An 18,981-nucleotide genomic window follows, 5' to 3' on the forward strand; every position below is an offset into this window, starting at 1 on the left:
CTTTCCACAACACGTGAGGATTATGAGAGCCACAATTCAATATAGGATTTGGGTGGGGACACAGTCAAACCGCATCAATTGTTTAATCTCCTCATCTCTTACCCTCCCATCAGTCCCTGCTTCAACCAGCCTTGTGCAGATGCAACCCAACAGAACTCACCTCTGCCTGTGCCCTGCATCTCTCACTTCCTGCCCAAGGCTTCTTTGATACCAATTCATTCCCATTGGTACCTGTTTCATGCTCGGGCACCTGTAACCAGGAAGTACAGGTCACCCGTGGGCAACAGGAGATGACAGCCAAGGGGTAACTTTTTCTCCCTTTCATCCCCTTGGGCACATAGTGCTGAGACATATTACACAAAGCTCCAGAGGTGTCCCAGAGAGATCACGCACCAGTTGCCTGCAGGAATGGCCAGTCTGATAACACAAGCTTGGATGGGCTTTCCTGCCTTCCCTAGTTTTCCTTCTTCTCCCGTCCTGCTCCTTGAGATCATTTCCCAACTAAATGCCACCAGGAGGTAGCCTCTGTTTCAGACTCTACTTATAGGGCAACTCCAAACCAGGATGTGTAGGAGGCTTTTCTCTCTTCCTGTTTTATCTCCCCTCACAGATAAGAAACTATCCTAGGAACACTTGACTGAGCTCAGAAAAACCAACTTCAAGTCCTGATTCTGCTGCTTCTCAGCTATGAGCCCTTGGGCTCAGCCTCTCTGTGCTCCATTTGTCTCCTCCGTAAGATGGAAGTAGGTATGCTTACTTGGGCCCTTCTGGGGCCCCTTAGTGGGGCTCCCTGAGGATAGGGCTGTGTCTCCCCTCAGACTGGGGCTCCCAGAAGACGGAGCTGTGTCTCCCTCAGACTGGACCCTCTCCTACGTGTGCACCTTCAGAGGTACCACCGTCATGGTATCCCATATGAATGATGCCCCTGGAGTCAGGCAACTTATGACCCTGGGTACACCACAGGGTTAAATGAGTAGCTAGGTGCCTCTACCATGCAGTTTGGTATACAGTAGGAGCTAAATGGAGTTTAATTCACTTCCTTCTGCCATTAGTTTGGGGATCTCCTGAGACTAAGGGATCTGTCTTTCTTATCAGACTGAAAGTTTGCTGAGAGCAAGGGTTGTGTCACCTCTATCAGATACAGAGTGTTCTGAGAGCAGGAGCAGTGTCCTTCTGCCATCAAACTGGGAGCTCCACCATCACCCTGTGAACTGCTAAGAGCAGGAACCACGTCTGCATCTTACAGGAGGCTTGCTGAGACCAGAAGCTTTCTTTCCTATATCAAAATGGGGCTTCCCAAGGATAGGGCTGTGTCTGCTTTCAGACTGGGGCTCCCTGTGTCAGGGCTGTGTCTCTCCTCAGACTGGGGCTCCCTGAGGACGGGGCTGTGTCTCCCTCAGACTGGGGATCCCTGAGGACAGGGCTGCGCCTCCCCTCAGATTGGAGCTCCCTGAGGATGGGGCTGTGTCTCCCTCAGACTGGGGCTCCCTGAGGACGGGGCTGTGTCCCCCTCAGACTGGGGCTCCCTGAGGATGGGGCTGCGCCTTCCCTCAGATTGCAGCTCCCTGAGGACAGGGCTGTGTCTCCCTCAGACTGGGGCTCCCTGAGGACGGGGCTGTGTCTCCCTCAGACTGGGGATCCCTGAGGACAGGGCTGCGCCTTCCCTCAGATTGGAGCTCCCTGAGGACGGGGCTGTGTCCCCCTCAGACTGGGGCTCCCTGAGGATGGGGCTGCGCCTTCCCTCAGATTGCAGCTCCCTGAGGACGGGGCTGTGTCTCCCTCAGACTGGGGCTCCCTGAGGACGGGGCTGCGCCTCCCCTCAGATTGGAGCTCCCTGAGGACGGGGCTGTGTCTCCCTCAGACTGGGGCTCCCTGAGGACGGGGCTGCGCCTCCCCTCAGATTGGAGCTCCCTGAGGACGGGGCTGTGTCTCCCTCAGACTGGGGCTCCCTGAGGACGGAGCTGTGTCTCCCTCAGACTGGGGCTCCCTGAGGACGGGGCTGTGTCTCCCTCAGACTGGGGCTCCCTGAGGATGGGGCTGTGTCTCCCTCAGACTGGGGCTCCCTGAGGACGGGGCGGTGTTTCCCCTCAGACTGAGGATCCCTGAGGACGGGGCTGTGTCTCCCTCAGACTGGGGCTCCCTGAGTATAGGTGTTGTGAGCTTCCCTATTCCTGTCTCCAGCAGCTGTCCCATTCTGGCTGCCCACCCGCCCGGCCATGCTGCAGTCCCTTTCTGCCCTGGATGATCACTGCCGTGTTCCTGTTCAGCACGCCTCTCTCCTGGCATCTGCCTCCCACTGCTGTGGCTGAATCAGGGCCTGCTCCTCCCTGCTTGCTCTGCTCTCCCCACCAATGCCTGTGTGTATTAGGATGAACATGTTGCATTATGCTAACTGCTGGCTTACCCTTTGGTGATTAAAAGGAACATCACACTGCAGGCAGAGTAATCCTAATTACAAGGTAGAAACCACTGCTTTTTTACTAAGAGACAAACAGGGACGTTTTGTATCTTTTCCAAGTGCAGCGGAGGATGTGCAAAGCTGTCACAGGCTTCTAGGGAGCTGGGGTGGGTAGGGCTTCCCTGAGACCAGAGGTGTCAGGCGACCTCTGGTCTCTCCATTCCCTATAGGCTGACAGAGCAGCCTGGGGAGGAGAATGACCTTTGCAGGAAGGAAGTGAAATCCCTCTGCATGTCAGGTTCATTAACAAATATCAGTGACCAACAACCACAACCCTTCTCCCCGGGAAAGCACAGAGGCTTCAGCAGAAACGGCATCAGGCTGGGGACAGGAACAGCGGGGAGCTCACAGAGCCCCAGCCATGGCAGCAGCCCTGCCCACCCCTCCCAAGGGCTCACTCCTGCAGGTCAGACCACCCCCCCACAATCCAAGAACCCCACCTTTCTATCCTCAGGGATGCAAGAGCCTTCTGGGACCCAGAGTTCATGCCCTGGGGTTTTCCATGACTCAGTGCTACTATCTGTGTTCGTTTGCTCTTTCCCTCTCTCACTTCCATCCTCCCCTCCCTCCTTCCATCAATTATCATGCACCCACTCTGTGACAGTGCTCAGCTCTGGGGAAATCACAGTGAAGGAGGATAGACAGGATTGGAACCTCATGGGGCTTTTATTCTAATAGAGGAGACAGCTATTACATGATTACACAGAATATCAGTCAATGTGATTATGGTGGGTGTTACGAGGAAAAAGGACAGGATGCTTTACCTAATCTGAGGTTAAACTCTTATGCCAACAAGCTAGAAGTTACTGTGTACTTGGAGTTGTTTCCATTCATCCATTCATTCATTCACTACTTCCTGAGCACCTGCAATTTGCCAAGTACTGTCACCTGCATGGCGAGGCAGCCAACAGAATCCTTCCCTCAAGGGGCTCACATTCTAGACCAGAAGACAGACAATGGACACATTTAAACACTAAGTGGTTAGGCTCACACTCAGCCAGGCATTGTGCTGTTTCATATGTTTTATAGACATTATTCCTTATAACAATTGTGAGAAACATTATTATATTCAACCTACAGGTGAGGAAACTGTAACCTCCAGGAGGGCAAAAACAGTTTTTTGAATCTCTGTGTTGCCCAGAGTGGTTAAAGAATATAATAAATTCTGGTAGTTGAGAAAGAAGTCTGACCCTTCCCGAGGGCAGACAGTCGCCGCTACTGTGCTGGTTCCATGTCCACCTTCTCTGGCGACACTGCTCCCTAAGCCAAGGGCTGACACACCATTGCTGAGCATGTGAAGGAGGAAAGCACCACAGGACGGCACAGCTTTCTAAGCCCACATGCATTTCCAGGCTTGACAGAGGCACATTTCTTTACTTGATAGCGACAGTTTCCCGAGGCCTTCAGGGGAAATCATTTTCTATGTAATGATTTCATTTTACATATGTCTATTGACTTTTCTTCATGTTCCGTTGGCACTTTTCAATACCTAACCCGCAGAACAGCCCAGTTACACCAATTCCAAGCAAACAAGGACATACATATTCAAACATACTCATCGCCATCACCTCTCTGCTCCCCAAGCGATGCCGCTGTAGCCTGTTGGGGCTCAACCTTTGGGGCAAGCATCTCTTTACAGGTGAGGTATTTGGGACCTTCCTTTTCCTGCCTCCACACCCTGCCTTGGGGTGGTTCCTTGTTCTCAAGTCCCCCAGTCAGGCAGGAAGGACGTAAAACTTAACTCACCGATGTCTGTTGTACTGCTCAAAGCCAGGGGTGGGTTAGGGGGAAGGCAGGTGAAGCCATCCGGTCAGGTGAGGTCTTTGTCTCATCTTTGAACTTAAATCACACATGTTCAGGCCTGACAACATGTGTTCTGTGTTGGGATTGGGGATATGCATGAAATGAGGCTACAGGGGCTGATCTGCATGCCCAGGGACAAGGGGTAGAGGGGACACCACCACTTGTTCCAGGTATTTCAGATCTTTCATTGCTCATCCCTCTGGGTCTAGATGTTTTGATTTCTAAGCCAGAAGTGAGGATCTCTGTTCTCTTCTCTCATTTAGGAGGTTGGGGTTTCCATACTGAACACTACCAGAGCCTCACCCATGTCTCCTCAGTTGCACACCAGTTGACTTCCAAATGCCCCCTTGCACCTGCAGGGTTTTTTTGTTTATTTTTATCATCTATATATTTTTTTGAGGGCTTTCCTCTAAAGCCTTTTTGTCCTCTAAAGTCTTCTTTGCCTGTTCATGGCAGGCTGGAAGAGCTGAGGAACTATCGGCCCAAGAGCAGCTCTCAACCCGTAATTGATGGGGCTTAGTGTATAAATATCCCAGCTCCCTCACCCCTAGGAGGCATGTAAAGCCAAGGTGCATGCTCTGCCCTGGCTCCTAGTACTGGTCAGCAGGATTAAGCTCTAGTTGGCAATCTGCTTTCTAATGCACCCTGTATTGGCTTCCTTCTTTTCTCTATCCCACTTCCCCTCTCCCCCCTTCCCATGTTTCCCGAGATCCCCCAAATAAGCTACTGGTGCTCAAGTCCTTAACTCAGACCTCTTAAGATTGAAGACAAGGGCATCATTGTTAAATGTGTGGATTCAAATTCTGTTTGTGCCTCTTAGACCTTGGACTAGTTACTTAAGCTCTCTTTGCTTCAGTGTCTTCACTTGTAAAATGGGTATAACGACAGGCCTTACCCCATAGAGTCATTATGAAGACTAATGAGTGACTATACAGAAAGCCTTACAATAGTACCTGGCACGTGGTGAATGCTCAAATGTTATTAACCAGGAGCTCTGCCACAGTTTCAGGGGCATTTTCAGCCTCCACCCCCACTTGTGCTATTAACTGTTCCTGGACAGGGTGTGGCAAGTATTTACTGAATTGAATTCTTGTCCTGGCTCTGACCCAGGGATTCCTGACCCTGGCTCCTCATCCATCCTGGCAGCATGTTTTATCACTGAGTGTACATCCCTAGAGCCTGGTGCCTGGTTCCCAGCCTGGGCTGGCACTTGCCCCACAATGAGCTGCTTTTTGTTGTTGTTGTTTAGATCAATGATTGTTACTAGGCAGGGTCTCCAGACACAATTTTCAGGAGACCCTGCCCTCTAAAGAAACCTGTCCAAGCCAGGGGTGACATCTTCCTATCACACACAGCCTACTCTTTGGCTTCTGTTCCTTTCACCCTGGGCATAGGTACCAATAAGAGGCCCAGGGCAGCCTCCCTTAAGATTGCAATTTCTAATTATCCTTTGCTCTGTGAAAACAGTAAACTTCTACACAAATGTTAGTTTCTAATAAAAACAATTGATCCTGCTGGGGTTGGGGATGGGGCCAGTGGAGCCTCTCAGTCCTCCTTGATGAAGGCAGCACAATAGAGAAAAAGGACTGGAAGGAAGTGGACTAGAAATCGAATCCCAGTCTGTTACTAACTCCCTCAGTGACTTTGGACAAGATACATCCTCTCTCTGAGCCTTGGTGTCCTCATTGATGAAATTAGGACTTTTTTTTTTTTGAGACAGGGTCTCCTTCTGTCACCCAGGCTGGTATACAGCCTGTGATCACAGCTCACTGCATCCTGAACTTCCTGGGCTCAAGTAGTCCTCCCACCTTAGTCTTCCAAGTAGCTGGGATCACAGGTGCACACCACCATGCTAGGCTAATTGTTTTTTTAATTTTTGGTAGAGACAGAGGTCTCTCTATGTTGCCCAGGCTTGTCTCAAGCTCCTAGACTAGAGTGATTAGTCTACTTGAGCTCCCATAACAAATTTGCCAGAGACTGGGTGGCTTAAATGGTAGACACTAATTTTCTAACAGTTCTCTTCCTTGGATTTCCCGTCTCGGCCTCCCAAAGTGTTGGTATGACAGGCACAAGCCAGCACACCCGGCCAACATGAGGGTTTCAACAGCCATTCCCTTCTCTGATTCCAGGGAGAACTCATCAAAGATTGCAGCAGGGGGCCAGATATTTACTACCTGTTATGTGCTAGAGGATTTTCTCCAATGAACTAATTCTGCACTATGACCCTGTTATATGATGATTAACTCCTGTTTTACAGATGGGGACATCAAATTTCGGAGGAATCACATAACTTGTGTAATGTCACAGAGTTGGCAATGATAGAGCTGGGGATTGAATGAGTCTTTCCATTGTAATAGCCTTTCTCCCCTGTTACCTCTGGCCAGGTGGGAAGAGAATCTTTATTCTCTCCTGGAAACTCACTCAAGGGGTCACTAAGAATGAACATGGGTAGCAGGAAGAAGTGTGCATGTTTGTATTAGTGTGGACACATAAGTGTGTTTGTACCTGTGCATGCACATGTTTGTGTGTGCATTTGTGATTGTGTGTGCATGTATGACCATGTTTACATGCACATGAATGTGTGTGAGTGTGCCTATTTACATGTGTGTTTATGTTTATGTGCCTGTCTGTGTCTGCTTATGCGGGTCAAGATGTGGGTGTGTGTATGCACACGTGTGGTATCTGATCAATGTTTAGTTTCTCTGAGACTAACTGGACAGCAGGCATTTCATGTCTGACCCTCCTCTTGTTTTCCCTTTCTTTCTTTCATTCTTCCCCCACTCCTTCCTTCCAGTTTCTGGGCAGGACCACCTGAATTGGTTTTCTTTTGCAAGGAAAACAAAGCCTGCTTTTACCTGCTGGAAAATCCATAACAATTAACCAGATCTGCCAGAGGAAAGAAAAACCTGGGACCTGCTGAGATGGCTTTAGCACAGGCAGGATGTTCTCCAGAGGTGGGCACTGGTTAAAAATTCAGAAGGAGCATTGGCATATATGAGGCGCGGTCTTTTACTAAAGAGATTTAATGGCCCACAATTCAATTTGAACTGAAAGAATCCCCCCAATGACTCCTTATAAAGGCTTCCCGAGCCCTGAATCGATATCTATGGGGCTGGTGAGGAGCAACTATCGATTAGCTGTCTCTGCCAATGAGTATTACAAGCCAAGGAGGTTGCAGGGGCGTCTTGCGCACCATTACATGAGCAGCACCTAATAAAATTGGTACCTATTGACTGGCTGCAGTGCCATGTAGGCCAGGACAAAGGGTGGCTAATGCAGGGCCTGATCACTAATCAAATTCCCTGGAAACCCATTAGAACAAATGAATTGAGTCCTCTCTCCTACCTGTGGGCACGTAATAGGGGGCCCAGAAGCCATATTTCTAACGATTTCAAGCCAGAAGATCCTGGGAGTAAAGCCACAGTTTCATTGTGTTGTAACCAGTTTAGATCACAAAAGAAAACAGAGAAATTACTGCGTTATCAACCGTACTTTCCTTATGCCACTGATTTGACCTCAGCTGTCCAAGAATATAACAAGGATTCTAGTATAAGAAAAAATGGCTTCTGGGCATTTACAAAGTCCTCATGATAACGTCTATACATTAAAATCCTAAAAAAATCTATTTAAGGAAGAGCAATTCAGACTCTCACTCAGAACCTGTTAACTCTTGCTTTATACACAATTCTAGTGAGCTTGATTTTTCTGGTCTGACATAACACTTTAGTACTAGTAAATAATGGGTAAGATTGAAGTAGGTGAGAGATGACTCTGCTAATGGTAGCAACCCGTCAACAGCAAGAGGTAATAACTGGCAGAGCTAAGGCAAAGAAACTGTAAAACAAGGGTGAGAGGGCACTGAAATCTGGAATTTTTCAGGCAAGGGCTAACAGTTCTACACTCTTGGGCCCCTGTATTAGTCTACGTGGGTGCCATAACAGAGTGCCACAGACTGGTTGGCTTAAACAATAGACATTTATTTTCTTACAGTTCTGGTTCTTGGAAGTCCAGAAGCCAGCAGGGTTGGTATATTAGTCAGGGTTCTCTAGAAGGACAAAACTAATAGGATAGATGTATATATAAAGGAGAATTTATTAAGGAGTAATAGGTCCCACAATCGGCCATCTGCAAGCTGAGGTACAAGGAAGCCAGTCCAAGTCCCAAATCTGAAGAACTTGGAGTCTGATGTTCAAGAGCAGGAAGCATCCAGCACAGGAGAAAGATGTAGGCTAGGAGGCTAAGCCAGTCTGGTCTTTTCATGTTCTTCTGCCTGCATTTATTCTGGCCATGCTGGCAGCCGATTAGATTGTGCCCACCCAGATTAAGGGTGGGTCTGCCTTTCCCAGTCCACTGACTCAAATGTTAATCTCCTTTGGCAACACCCTCACAGATACACCAGGAACAATACTTTGCATCCTTCAATCCAATCCGGTTGACACTCAGTGTTAATCATCACAGTTGGTTTCTGGCGATGGATCTCTTCCTGGCTTACATTGACCTCTCACTGTAACCTCACATGGCCTCTCTTCTGTGCACACACATCACACATGCACACACACACCGAGCTCTGGTATCTTCCTCTTCTTACAAGGGCATGAGTCCTATCAGATTAGGGTCCCACCGTTATGATCTCACTTAATCTTATTTATCTCCATAAAGGCCCAAATACAGTCGCTTTGGGGGTTAGGGCTGCAACATATGATTTCAAGGGGACACAACTCAGGTCCATAACAGTTCCCAAGGTGTGCAGTGCCCAGCATGATACAACAATTGCTGCTCATGAAGTGTTATCAAGAACAGTTTTAAAATCATGTGTAGTTACTTGTTGTTAAGATGGTAGAGAAATAAGAGATGCATTTTATAAAGATTTCCCTTCAAAAAGAAGAGATGATTTGCCAAAACGTTGGTTTTTAAGGGAGAGAGCTCCAATTACTTAAAAAGAGTGTCACTCAGTGGAACAGTTCTAATGTCTCCACCAGGGTCCTGACAGCTGTTAAGAGATGTCACCCTCCAATGAGGATCATCTGAGGAGAGTTTAATAAAGGGGTTATTTACAAAGGTGGAGGTGGATTGGGAAACCACAAGAGGGGGCTGCTGTAGTCCAGGCTGATGAGGGTGGGAGTGGACACCCCTCAGCCTGAAGCCCGGGTCCTAGAACTCTGAGACAGAGGAGAGGGTTACTAGACAAGAACTGAAATCTTAGCTCTAGGAAGACGGCTGACCGGCAGACCACAGGGAGCCCTCAGAAAGATGAGACAGTAACTCACTTTTCACTCCTTCCCTCCAATCTCTTTCAGGGGTTCCCCATGTGCTAAACCAACCAGAAGTCAGACATTAAGGGAGTCCTTGGGTTGAGGGCATGGTTCCAGCCTGCTGAGGCGGACAACAGGTTGGAGGAGGAGGGTAATACACAGGGGAGAGTGAACAGAAGATGACCCATTGCCTTAGCTTTTCCAAAGTGCACCTGGCTGTGTGACAGGTGACCTTGTCTATCCACTGTGTATTGAGTGCAGGTGCTGGGGGTAGTCAGCTCCTCTCCTCAACCCCGTCCTCCCAGCTCTGGCGCTATTTGATTTTCTTATGTTCCCCCACAGCAGAGGAGAGCACACCTGAAGTGTTTCCCCAGCTCCAAACTGTGTCCCGCCATCAAACACACAGACACACGTCCACATCTTCAAAAAGAAGAGAAGCCCATTTCACACCATAAGGTGTTTCAGAATAGAGCCTCATCATTGATTCAAGCCCCGCCCAACCTGAGAGACTCCTGAGCTGCTGCTGCCACCGGTGCTGAAAAGAACAGAGGCGGCTTTCCCACACCTGCACGGGCTGATTTGCACCAAACCGCTCTAATTAGCACATTCCACGCTCTGATTAGGCTTCCAGGGAAAGCATGCCAAATGCCATTAATTATGGATGTGATCTTAAATTATTCACTTGAAATGTTTTTTTCCTTGATATGCCCCTTTCATTTCCCACTAACTTTTTGTCACATCCAAGAATAGATCCAATTAAGCCTCAAGAAGCGGAAGTTGGTTATGTTAAAGAAAAGATAAACTGAAAAGGAATCACTTTTTTTTTTTTCCTCCCAGTCGTGGTGTTGGTGGTAAATCTGGAAGCGACTAGAAGAGAAAAAGGGATATGCTGTTCATCCCTACCTCTTTTTTCTGTAGATCTTGGTGCGTTATGGCTCGTCAATGCCACCTTGATCATTTCTGATGGGAGCCTGGATGGTGATTTCTTGGGCTGGCTCCCCAGAAGCAGATCCCAAGCTGAGAATTCCTGTGCAAATGACTTATTCAGAAAGCTGGAAGGGGGTGGAGGAACCAGGACAGCAAAGGAGAGAAAGCCAGGCAAGGCGTGAGTTTAGACACTATCCCAACCTCAATCTGATCCTGCCAGGAACTCGGGGTTTCAAATTACACCTCAGCATTTGCAAGGCAAAGGAGTTGGGCTTTCAGACTCTGGCACTAGACAGTCACTGATTGCAGACTGCTGGTGGCCGGAAGAGGTATAAATTCCCAGGCACCTTCCTACTGACTGCAAGTGTGGAATAAGCAGTTCCAGGAACCCAGAGGCAGGTCTTTAATGAGTTTTCCAGGTGTGAGCCATTAGAAACAGAGCAGAAGCTGGAGGCTGAGCACATAGAACTACTAGAAAGATCCAAAGGGATCTGGGTCAAGGAACCATAGAGTCTCCACTAAAGAGGGCTCAGCAGGGTCACAGGCAGTGGAATAAAAAGTAGAGATCAATTTCTTTTCAAGCCCCCGAAGATCAGCACCCCTGTCCTGTGGTCTGTCTCTCAGATGCTCTAAGCGTCCCTGGGGACCCAGCACTGTGTCCTGTGCTGTGGTGGAGACACAGACAAATCCTGTTGTACTTTCACTCTAGTGCCAGAAACTAGCCTACGTCAATGAGAATAAAAATTTGAGGATGTTGAGATTAAATACAGAGCTGTGAGGCTGAGACATAACTGCTAGAAGAGTTCATAGATGTGAAGAGTTTCCTGGGAGACTTAGAACTTGAGCTGGACGCAGGAGGATGAGAAGGATAATGAAGAATTTCTTACTTACATGGAGTGTTTCATACTGTACAGAAAATACTCTCCCATCTATTTTCTCATTTGTGCCTTGAAACAAGATCCTCAGGGGAAATGATATCCCCATTTTAATAAATGAGAAAAATTGAGACTCAGAAAAGTTATGGCACGGACTTGTCCAAGTTGCCCAAGTACTTTATGATGAAGCCGTGCCTTGAGTTCACATCTTTTGAACCTAAGGCCTGTGTCCTTTCCATGACGCCATGTTGTCTCCCAGTGCACAGAACCTAGCAGAGCAGAAAGGAGAAGGAAGGGCACTCTTGGTGGGGAAAATATCAGCAAAGTCTCGGAAGCTGAAATGCACATGTGAAGACTTTGAGGAAATTGACATGGTGTGATGAATATTTCTCTCGAGGCAAAGTTGGAGGTAAGTTGTTTCCACCCCCTCGATGTGCCCCCACCCTGTCACAAAGGAATGAAATAGTCCCCTGTAGAAGGAACCCAGGCCTTGAAGCAAGCTCCAAGTGGTAGTGGCTGCCCATCCAGGCCTTTGTAGAGTAGGCAGAGCAGGGCAAGGCCAGGGAGGAGGCCTGGAGGGTCTATGGTCAAGCCCTGAGGGGGAAACAAGCAGGAGGCTGAGGTGAGAGGTGTACACGGAACAGGAGGACACTACTGGTCAGAGACCAGGCCAGTGAAGCCTGCTGCATGTTTTCCAAAGAAGCCAGAGCCCGAGAGCAGGAATGTGCAGCCAAAGAGGTCCAGGGACAGCGCTGCTCCCAGGGCAGGGGCTATCTCCTGTCCCCTTGTGGCTTCACAGTGGCATTGGGTAGAGGTGAACTGTCAGTTCGGTTCAGCAGACGTTTATGAAGCATCTACTGCATTCCAGACACTGGCCTAGCCATGAGGATTCAGAGAGGAGAGAATGAGTGCAGATCCTCCCTTCAGGGTGGTGCACCCCGTTTCCCAAGACAAGACACATACTTTGTGACTGTGGCATTTTAAAATCTGTCTGCAGAATAGTTAATATTCTTCCTTTCATAAACTGGATCCTAATTTCCTTGAATGTGGGCTGGACCTAGCGATTTTTTTCTAGTCCAGAGAGTGTGGTGGGTGTGACCGTGTGTGACTTCCCAAGCTGGGTCATAAGGACATCACTGCCTCCATCTTCCTCTCTCTTGAATTGATCGCAGTGGGGGAAGTCAGACAGCATGTTGTGAGGATACCCATGCCACCTTGGAAGAAGGCGACATGAGGGAGAGCTGTGGCATCCCACCAATAGCCAGCATCAAGTAGCCAGCCCTGTGAGGGAGCCACCTTGGAGAGGGCTCCTCCAGCCCAGGTGACCCACCCCTCCCCCACATCTCAACTGCAACTTCAGGACAGACCCCAAGCTAGAACCACCCAGCTAAGCTGCATCCAAAAGCCTGACCCAAAAACCAAGAGAGAAAATATTGATTGTTGTTTTAAGCCACTGAGTTTTAGAGTAATTCGTTACACAGCAATAAGTAACAAATACAATGGTGATACGGGAGTACCAGCACCCCAGCGAAATGTCCCTTCTTGGTTCCACCTAAGGCACATATTAGCACAACGTCACAATAAAAATAACAGAAAACCTGGCTCTAAAAGCTTTTGAAAATAATGGGCAGCTTTGCTAAAGGTTCTCTGGAGGGGAGAGGAATGAAGTGGGAATTACATTTCACAGCAGAGAGCAAAACTTCTTAAAAATCCTTTTTACAGGCCGGGCGCGGTGGCTCAAGCCTGTAATCCCAGCACTTTGGGAGGCCGAGGCGGGCGGATCACAAGGTCAGGAGATCGAGACCACAGTGAAACCCCGTCTCTACTAAAAATACAAAAAATTAGCCGGGCGCGGTGGCGGGCGCCTGTAGTCCCAGCTACTCAGGAGGCTGAGGCAGGAGAATGGCGTGAACCCAGGAGGCGGAGCTTGCAGTGAGCCGAGATCGCGCCACTGCACTCCAGCCTGGGCAACAGCGTGAGACTCCGTCTCAAAAAAAAAAAAATCCTTTTTACCCTCCTCTTCCTTCCAGAAAATGCCCTCCAGATGTATCTGGTGTTTCCAGAACTTCCAGCCCAGCTGGTCTCTGTGGTCTCCCTAATGCTTCTATAGCTGCAGCTGTCCCAGTGTCCCTTCCCAACCTGTCACCCAAGACCAGTTCCACAGAGGTAACTCCCTAAGCAGCACAAACCCCTTGGAAGGTGGGGATGGCTGTGATCCTAGCTTGGTCCTTGTCACAGCAATGAGAGCAGCAGTGGACAAACGGGCAAGGTTAGTGAGTGTTCAGAGGAGAGTGTGTCTGGCCACTGAGGGTCACAGGAGTTTCACAGAGGGACTAGCATGAAAGCTGAAACGTGAAATATTTCAGGATGAGGGGAGGGTGTTCTACAGGTTGTAGAAAGTCACTACCATGTAAAGGAGGGTGGCCTGAGGGAAAATGGTGCCCAGTGGCTCCTGTACCTAGAGAGGAAACTCCAGCATTCAGGGGGCTCTGGCCAATCTGCCTGGCTTTGGGATTCTCAGAGGAGCTTGAGCTCACCCTGACCCTGAATTGTACTTCCACAAAGAGCACAAACAGCTCTTTGGGGTTTCAGCTTGGTTGCTAATTAGTGGTGAAGTCTTTGCCAGCAAGCTCACCTCTCTGGGCTTCGGTTTATTCCCTTGTAATATAGGAGGCTATATAGGGTCATGGCTCTCAAACTGTAATTAACTGAAAAACTCCCGAAGATCCAGGCAAACGCTAATTCCTGGATCAACCCACCAGACATTCTGGGCCCTAAGAGCCAAGGCAAGGCCTGGAAATCTGAATGTTAATAAGGAAGCCAGGTGCTTCTGCTGCAGGTGGCCCTCACATTTTACTAGCTCCTGAACTGTCTTGATGCTAGAATCTCCTGGGAAGTTACAAAGAGCATAGCTTCTGGAGCCTCCCTTGGAGACTCTGGTCAGTGAGCCCGCCTAGGGCTGTGGGGATCAAAGTGTGGCCCCAGGAGCAACAGCAGCAGCACTGGGGATTTGTGGGGCTATGCCCACGCTAGACCTGATGAATCTGAACCCCAGGGTTAACAAGCTCTCCAGGCAACTCTGATGCACACTAAAGTAAGAGAACCTCTGCCTCAGAGTTTGTGTTGTTTAACAATCATGCAGGTGATTCTCAGCATCCGGAGGGGTTGGGAAACCTTGCAAGTATCAAGGACGCTCCCAGCTGCTGGTACCTAAGGTTCTAGGAAGGCCTGGATTGTCCTCAACTTGCCTCTGAGCCTCCCCAGGAAAAGGTGTCTGGGAAACAGCCAGGATATCCTTTTTATAAGCAAGCAACATTCAGAAGAGCCAGAGACCAGGTGATTAAAATTTCTCACCCCAGCCTCACAACTTATACACCCATTCACTCCTCCGCACCTACCCTCCCAGCGTTCCCCTGAGAAGTGGAGGCCACGGAAAAAGTTCCCAAACCCAGGATTTACAGAGAATGAGGCCAGGTCAGCAGGGTCCACTTCCTTTTATTAATTCATTCCTTCCAGCTGACATCTCATTTTCTTGAAGGCGACCTGTGGAGCTTGGCTCCCTGCCCCACCAGCTCACCCCCTCCTTCTCTCCTGCCAGGCAAGAGCACCCCTCTAAGAATAAGAAGATTAGAGCAGGCCGCTGGGCCTAGCTGTTATTGGAAGATGAACCACTCCCTCTGCTCTCCCTTGTAATACATAATTCCGGGGCAGACCCACCATCTCAAGGCTGCCACAGGGAAGAGAGGTTCCTGGCCTCCTGCTCCTGTGTTCCCCAAAGCTGTGGCTCACACAAACCCTCTCTCCCTGTCCTTTCCTCATAAGATGTCTAAAATTTCATCATCAATGCAGCTTTCCTGCCGTCCTCTCACCTACACAAACATACTTCATTGACTTATTAATGCATTCTACCTTTATTTACTGAGCACATTCTTGCTCTTGGTATTGTGCTAGGAATTGAGGATGCTTGCAGTGGCATGTCATCTGAAAAAATATTTTAAAGCATAGCAGACAAAGCTTGATCCTTGAAGCTTCATCAGAGCTTCCAATAGCTGACAAGGAGAGCTTATAGGTGGAAGAGATGGACCACAGGCCTTCACTGATAAATAAAACATTTTAGATTGTTTTCAAACCTAACTTGAGTCTGCCTGTCCAGCCTAGCAAGCTAAACACTGACATTGGGATTTTCGGAGAGAGAAAGTGAGGCACTTACTACAGAGTGCCAAGCAAGGAGAATCAGACACACCTCATGCTTAAGACCCAGACTCCCCAGTGGCTCACATGTAAGAGTTTTTTTGTGTTTGTTTTTGTTTTTTTGAGACGGAGTCTCACTCTGTCACCAGGCTGGAGTGCAGCGGCACGATCTCGGCTCACTGCAGCCTCCACCTCCTGGGTTCAAGTGATTCTCCTGCCTCAGCCTCCCCAGTAGCTGGGACTACAGGCGTGTGCCACCACGCCCAGCTAATTTTTGTATTTTTAGTAGAGACAAGGTTTCACCATGTTGGCCAGGATGGTCTCGATCTCTTGACCTCGTTATTCACCTGCCTTGGCCTCCCAAAGTGCTGGGATTACAGGTGTGAGCCACTGAGCCTGGCCACATGTAAGAGTTTTTAAAGGTGGGGAGGCAGAGGTTATAGGCAAAGTAATAAATCAATACATGGAGATTATACTTTGACTTTGGCTTGTCCCAAAAAGGTGGGACATCTTATAGCAAAGGGCTTACAGGTCATAGGTGGATTCAGACTTTCTTTAATTTGCAACAGCTTAAGGAAGCAAGGTTTTGCCTAACACCTTGGGGTCATCAGAAAGGAATGTTATGGTTTGGCCTGTGAGTGTGACTGTCTCTAGGCCACTCTGGAAGAAATTTATAAAAAGATTGGCAGTCGAAATTCAGTCCTCACTTCCCCCTTATCTGAAATCTACATGACAGTGATCAGCATGTTCCATCTGGTGGGGGTACAGGTTTCTGAAAAACAACTCAGGGACACAGGTCTAGATGTTATCTTTAGTTTCTATAGGGAACCAAATATCTTGTGGCTCTAACTTACTTGGGTGACAATTGTTTTAAGCTACCGTTGCCTTCTTGCTTTCCAAGTTGTTCATTTACTTCTCAAGTCTAGCTAGGTGCCTGGGATTTCCCTTGGAGGGACTCGAGATTTTATTTCCATGCTTGGTGGGGTGGGCAGCAGGCCCCTAAGAGGGATCCCCGCTCTGTCTTAAAATGAGAGATGTCCTCGGGGAGCTTATGCTGGGATAGAGACATCGGGAAGGTCTGGGCCTTGAAGGATAGATGACATTATGCTGGGAAGAGATGAGGTCAAAGAGGATGTTTCCAGGTGGAGGAAGAACAAGTGCAAGGGTGGGAGAGAAACGGGTGTGTTCAGAGAAGAGCGAGGGGCCCAGTATGGCTGTCTTCTTTCACATCCTCTCCAACCCTGGAGAAGCCAGCATTTGGGTGCTTCAAGATGACAGCTTTCCAAAAATAATTTATCTTCAGCTTTGGTGTGTGTCTGATAGTTTTTTGCTCAATGATTCACATTTCACTCAGGGTAGTAGTAAAGTGAATTATTTCCCTGAGCACAGAGACCGGTGAAATTGAGTGTGTGTGTCTGTGGAGCGGGGGAGGTGGTGGGTGGTAGGGAGGAGGCCTGGCTGAGCAAATCTGGCCTGGGATTAAGCATTTTCCCCAGATCTACCTTGAGCAAGACCAGGTGATAGAGCCTGGTGGGAGGTGGGGCTGGGTGGGGGATGGCTGTGCATGGATGTTCCATCATTCTGTCTAGGATAGCTCAGAATCTGTTCCATCATTCTCTCTAGGATAGCTCAGAATCTGCAGTCCAGGCCACTCTCATGGAGTTAATGAGACAGTGAACATCTCTGGATTGCCTATTATGTTATCCAACATCCTTTGTAAGAGCATCTATGCAATAAATCCCTCTTGGGATGACAAATTGCTCTTTTTGAACTCTGAACAGAGACTATCCACTTTGCAGTAGAAATTTCATCTCTCCGGATAAGCTTGTTTGCCTCCTTTTATCTGCTACCACAAACTATATAACCTAACCACTGGCATCTTTGGAATTGCATCCTGTAAGTTTAATGTAGGTCTGTGTAATGGGCTACGGAAAACAGACTGGTCCAATGGAAATTTCTATTGAGGTTGCAAGTAATCATTCTTCCTGGAAAAATACTGCTGGACAAGATGGTAAAAATAATTTTGTTTTCTGAGAATCTTAAACAGAAAAGTACTGTCAGAGAAAGCCCAGGGACTTCAGTTTTTCCAGAAGCTTTGGAAGATCTTGAGGGTATTGACTCTTCTAGAAAGAAACATAAGATCTCCAGGACTGAGGATCCATGTTTGAGAGATGAATGAAGTCAGATCAATGTCCAATTGAGAACCACAGGGGAAATGATGTGAATAGGCACCATTGCATGCAAGGTGGACCAGTGGTGAAAATGTGAGGTGCATGTGTCTGGACACTGAGGACAGAGGGGCTACCCACCTGAGGAATGGGGGGCAACCCTTTTCACATATAGGTATTGAGCATTGCTGGTTCTGGCTCTAAGAGACCAACCAACTTCCCCCAGATCAGAACTCTTAACTACAATATATTTTCATTATTGCCTGGACTACCAAGACATTCAGGGGTAAAATTGGTGTTCAGCTAGTGACTAGACATTCCACATTCCCTACATGTCTATTTCTTTGTAGTTCTTTTTTGGTCTTTTTTTGAGATTGTGCTAAAAAACAGAGGCAATATAGTTTTTCAAAACCAACTTCTATCCTCAAATAGTGACTTTTCATGCGGCTCTGGAGAAGAAAGGCACTCCCCATACCGTTAGTAAGAGGGCCTTTGCCCCCATGCTCAGTGTGTGTGTGGCTCTCCTCACCTTCAGGTGCCTTCATACTTGTCCTTACAGGAGCCTCTAATATGCCTATATCCCAAACACTTCTAGCTCCTCCACATTTCTCAGGCTCGATCCCACCCAAGCCCATCAATCTGTCTGTCTGTCCATTCATCCATCCATCCACCTCTTCCTCCCTCCACCCACCTACTCTACTCCCCTAACAAACATTCAGTGCTTTTCTTCTGTGCCAGGAACAGAGCTATAAAGATAGGCAGGAATTAGTGCCTGCCTTCCAGCAGCCTTTGCATGTAGTAACAGAGAAGATTTACCAATAGGTACCTTCAAGAGGTGTTAGGACAGCTAGGGGAGTAGTAGGTACCAGGTTCAGAGGAGGAGGTGAGAGCACGGGCTTTGGGCCCAGTCTACCTGAGTTTCAAATTCTGACTCTACCACTAACAGCTGTGTGACCTTGGGTAAACTACTTAATATCAATGTATCTTGGTCTTCTCATTGGTAACATGGTGCCCCATTGTGCCTATCTCAGAAGGTGGTTATTCTGCTTATCTATTGCTGCATAAAGCCAGCCATTTTATTATATTTCACGCTGTCCTGGGTCAGTCGCTCAGGCTGGGTCTGCCACTCGGTGCATCTGCTCCACATTGTGTCAGCTGATGTCACGCGATGGTGTTCAGCTGGCCTGGAGGGTCCCGAAAGGCTTCACTCACACATCTGGCATCTCAACTGGGGTGAATGAAAGGCTAGGTCCAGCTGGGATAGTTGACTAGAGTACTCACAGGGCTTTTTTTTTTTTGAGAAGGAC

General features: G+C 48.3%; 1 long non-coding RNA gene across 3 annotated transcripts in view; it reads right to left on the reverse strand.

The window, feature by feature from the left end:
- Positions 1-10,609, reverse strand: part of LOC102141435 (uncharacterized) — a 94,245-nt gene extending 83,636 nt beyond the window's left edge. For 2 of the 3 annotated variants that reach the window (XR_012434476.1, XR_012434477.1), the window contains exon 1: positions 10,417-10,609. This is a non-coding gene — a long non-coding RNA (uncharacterized lncRNA). Of the gene's footprint in view, positions 1-160; positions 251-10,416 lie in introns of all 3 variants that reach the window. The other variant, XR_012434479.1, reaches the window with a different exon arrangement.
- Positions 10,610-18,981: the final 8,372 nt, after the last annotated feature.

The sequence above is a fragment of the Macaca fascicularis genome, chromosome 4 (genome assembly GCF_037993035.2).
Source record: "Macaca fascicularis isolate 582-1 chromosome 4, T2T-MFA8v1.1".
Classification (NCBI taxonomy): Eukaryota; Metazoa; Chordata; class Mammalia; order Primates; family Cercopithecidae; genus Macaca; species Macaca fascicularis.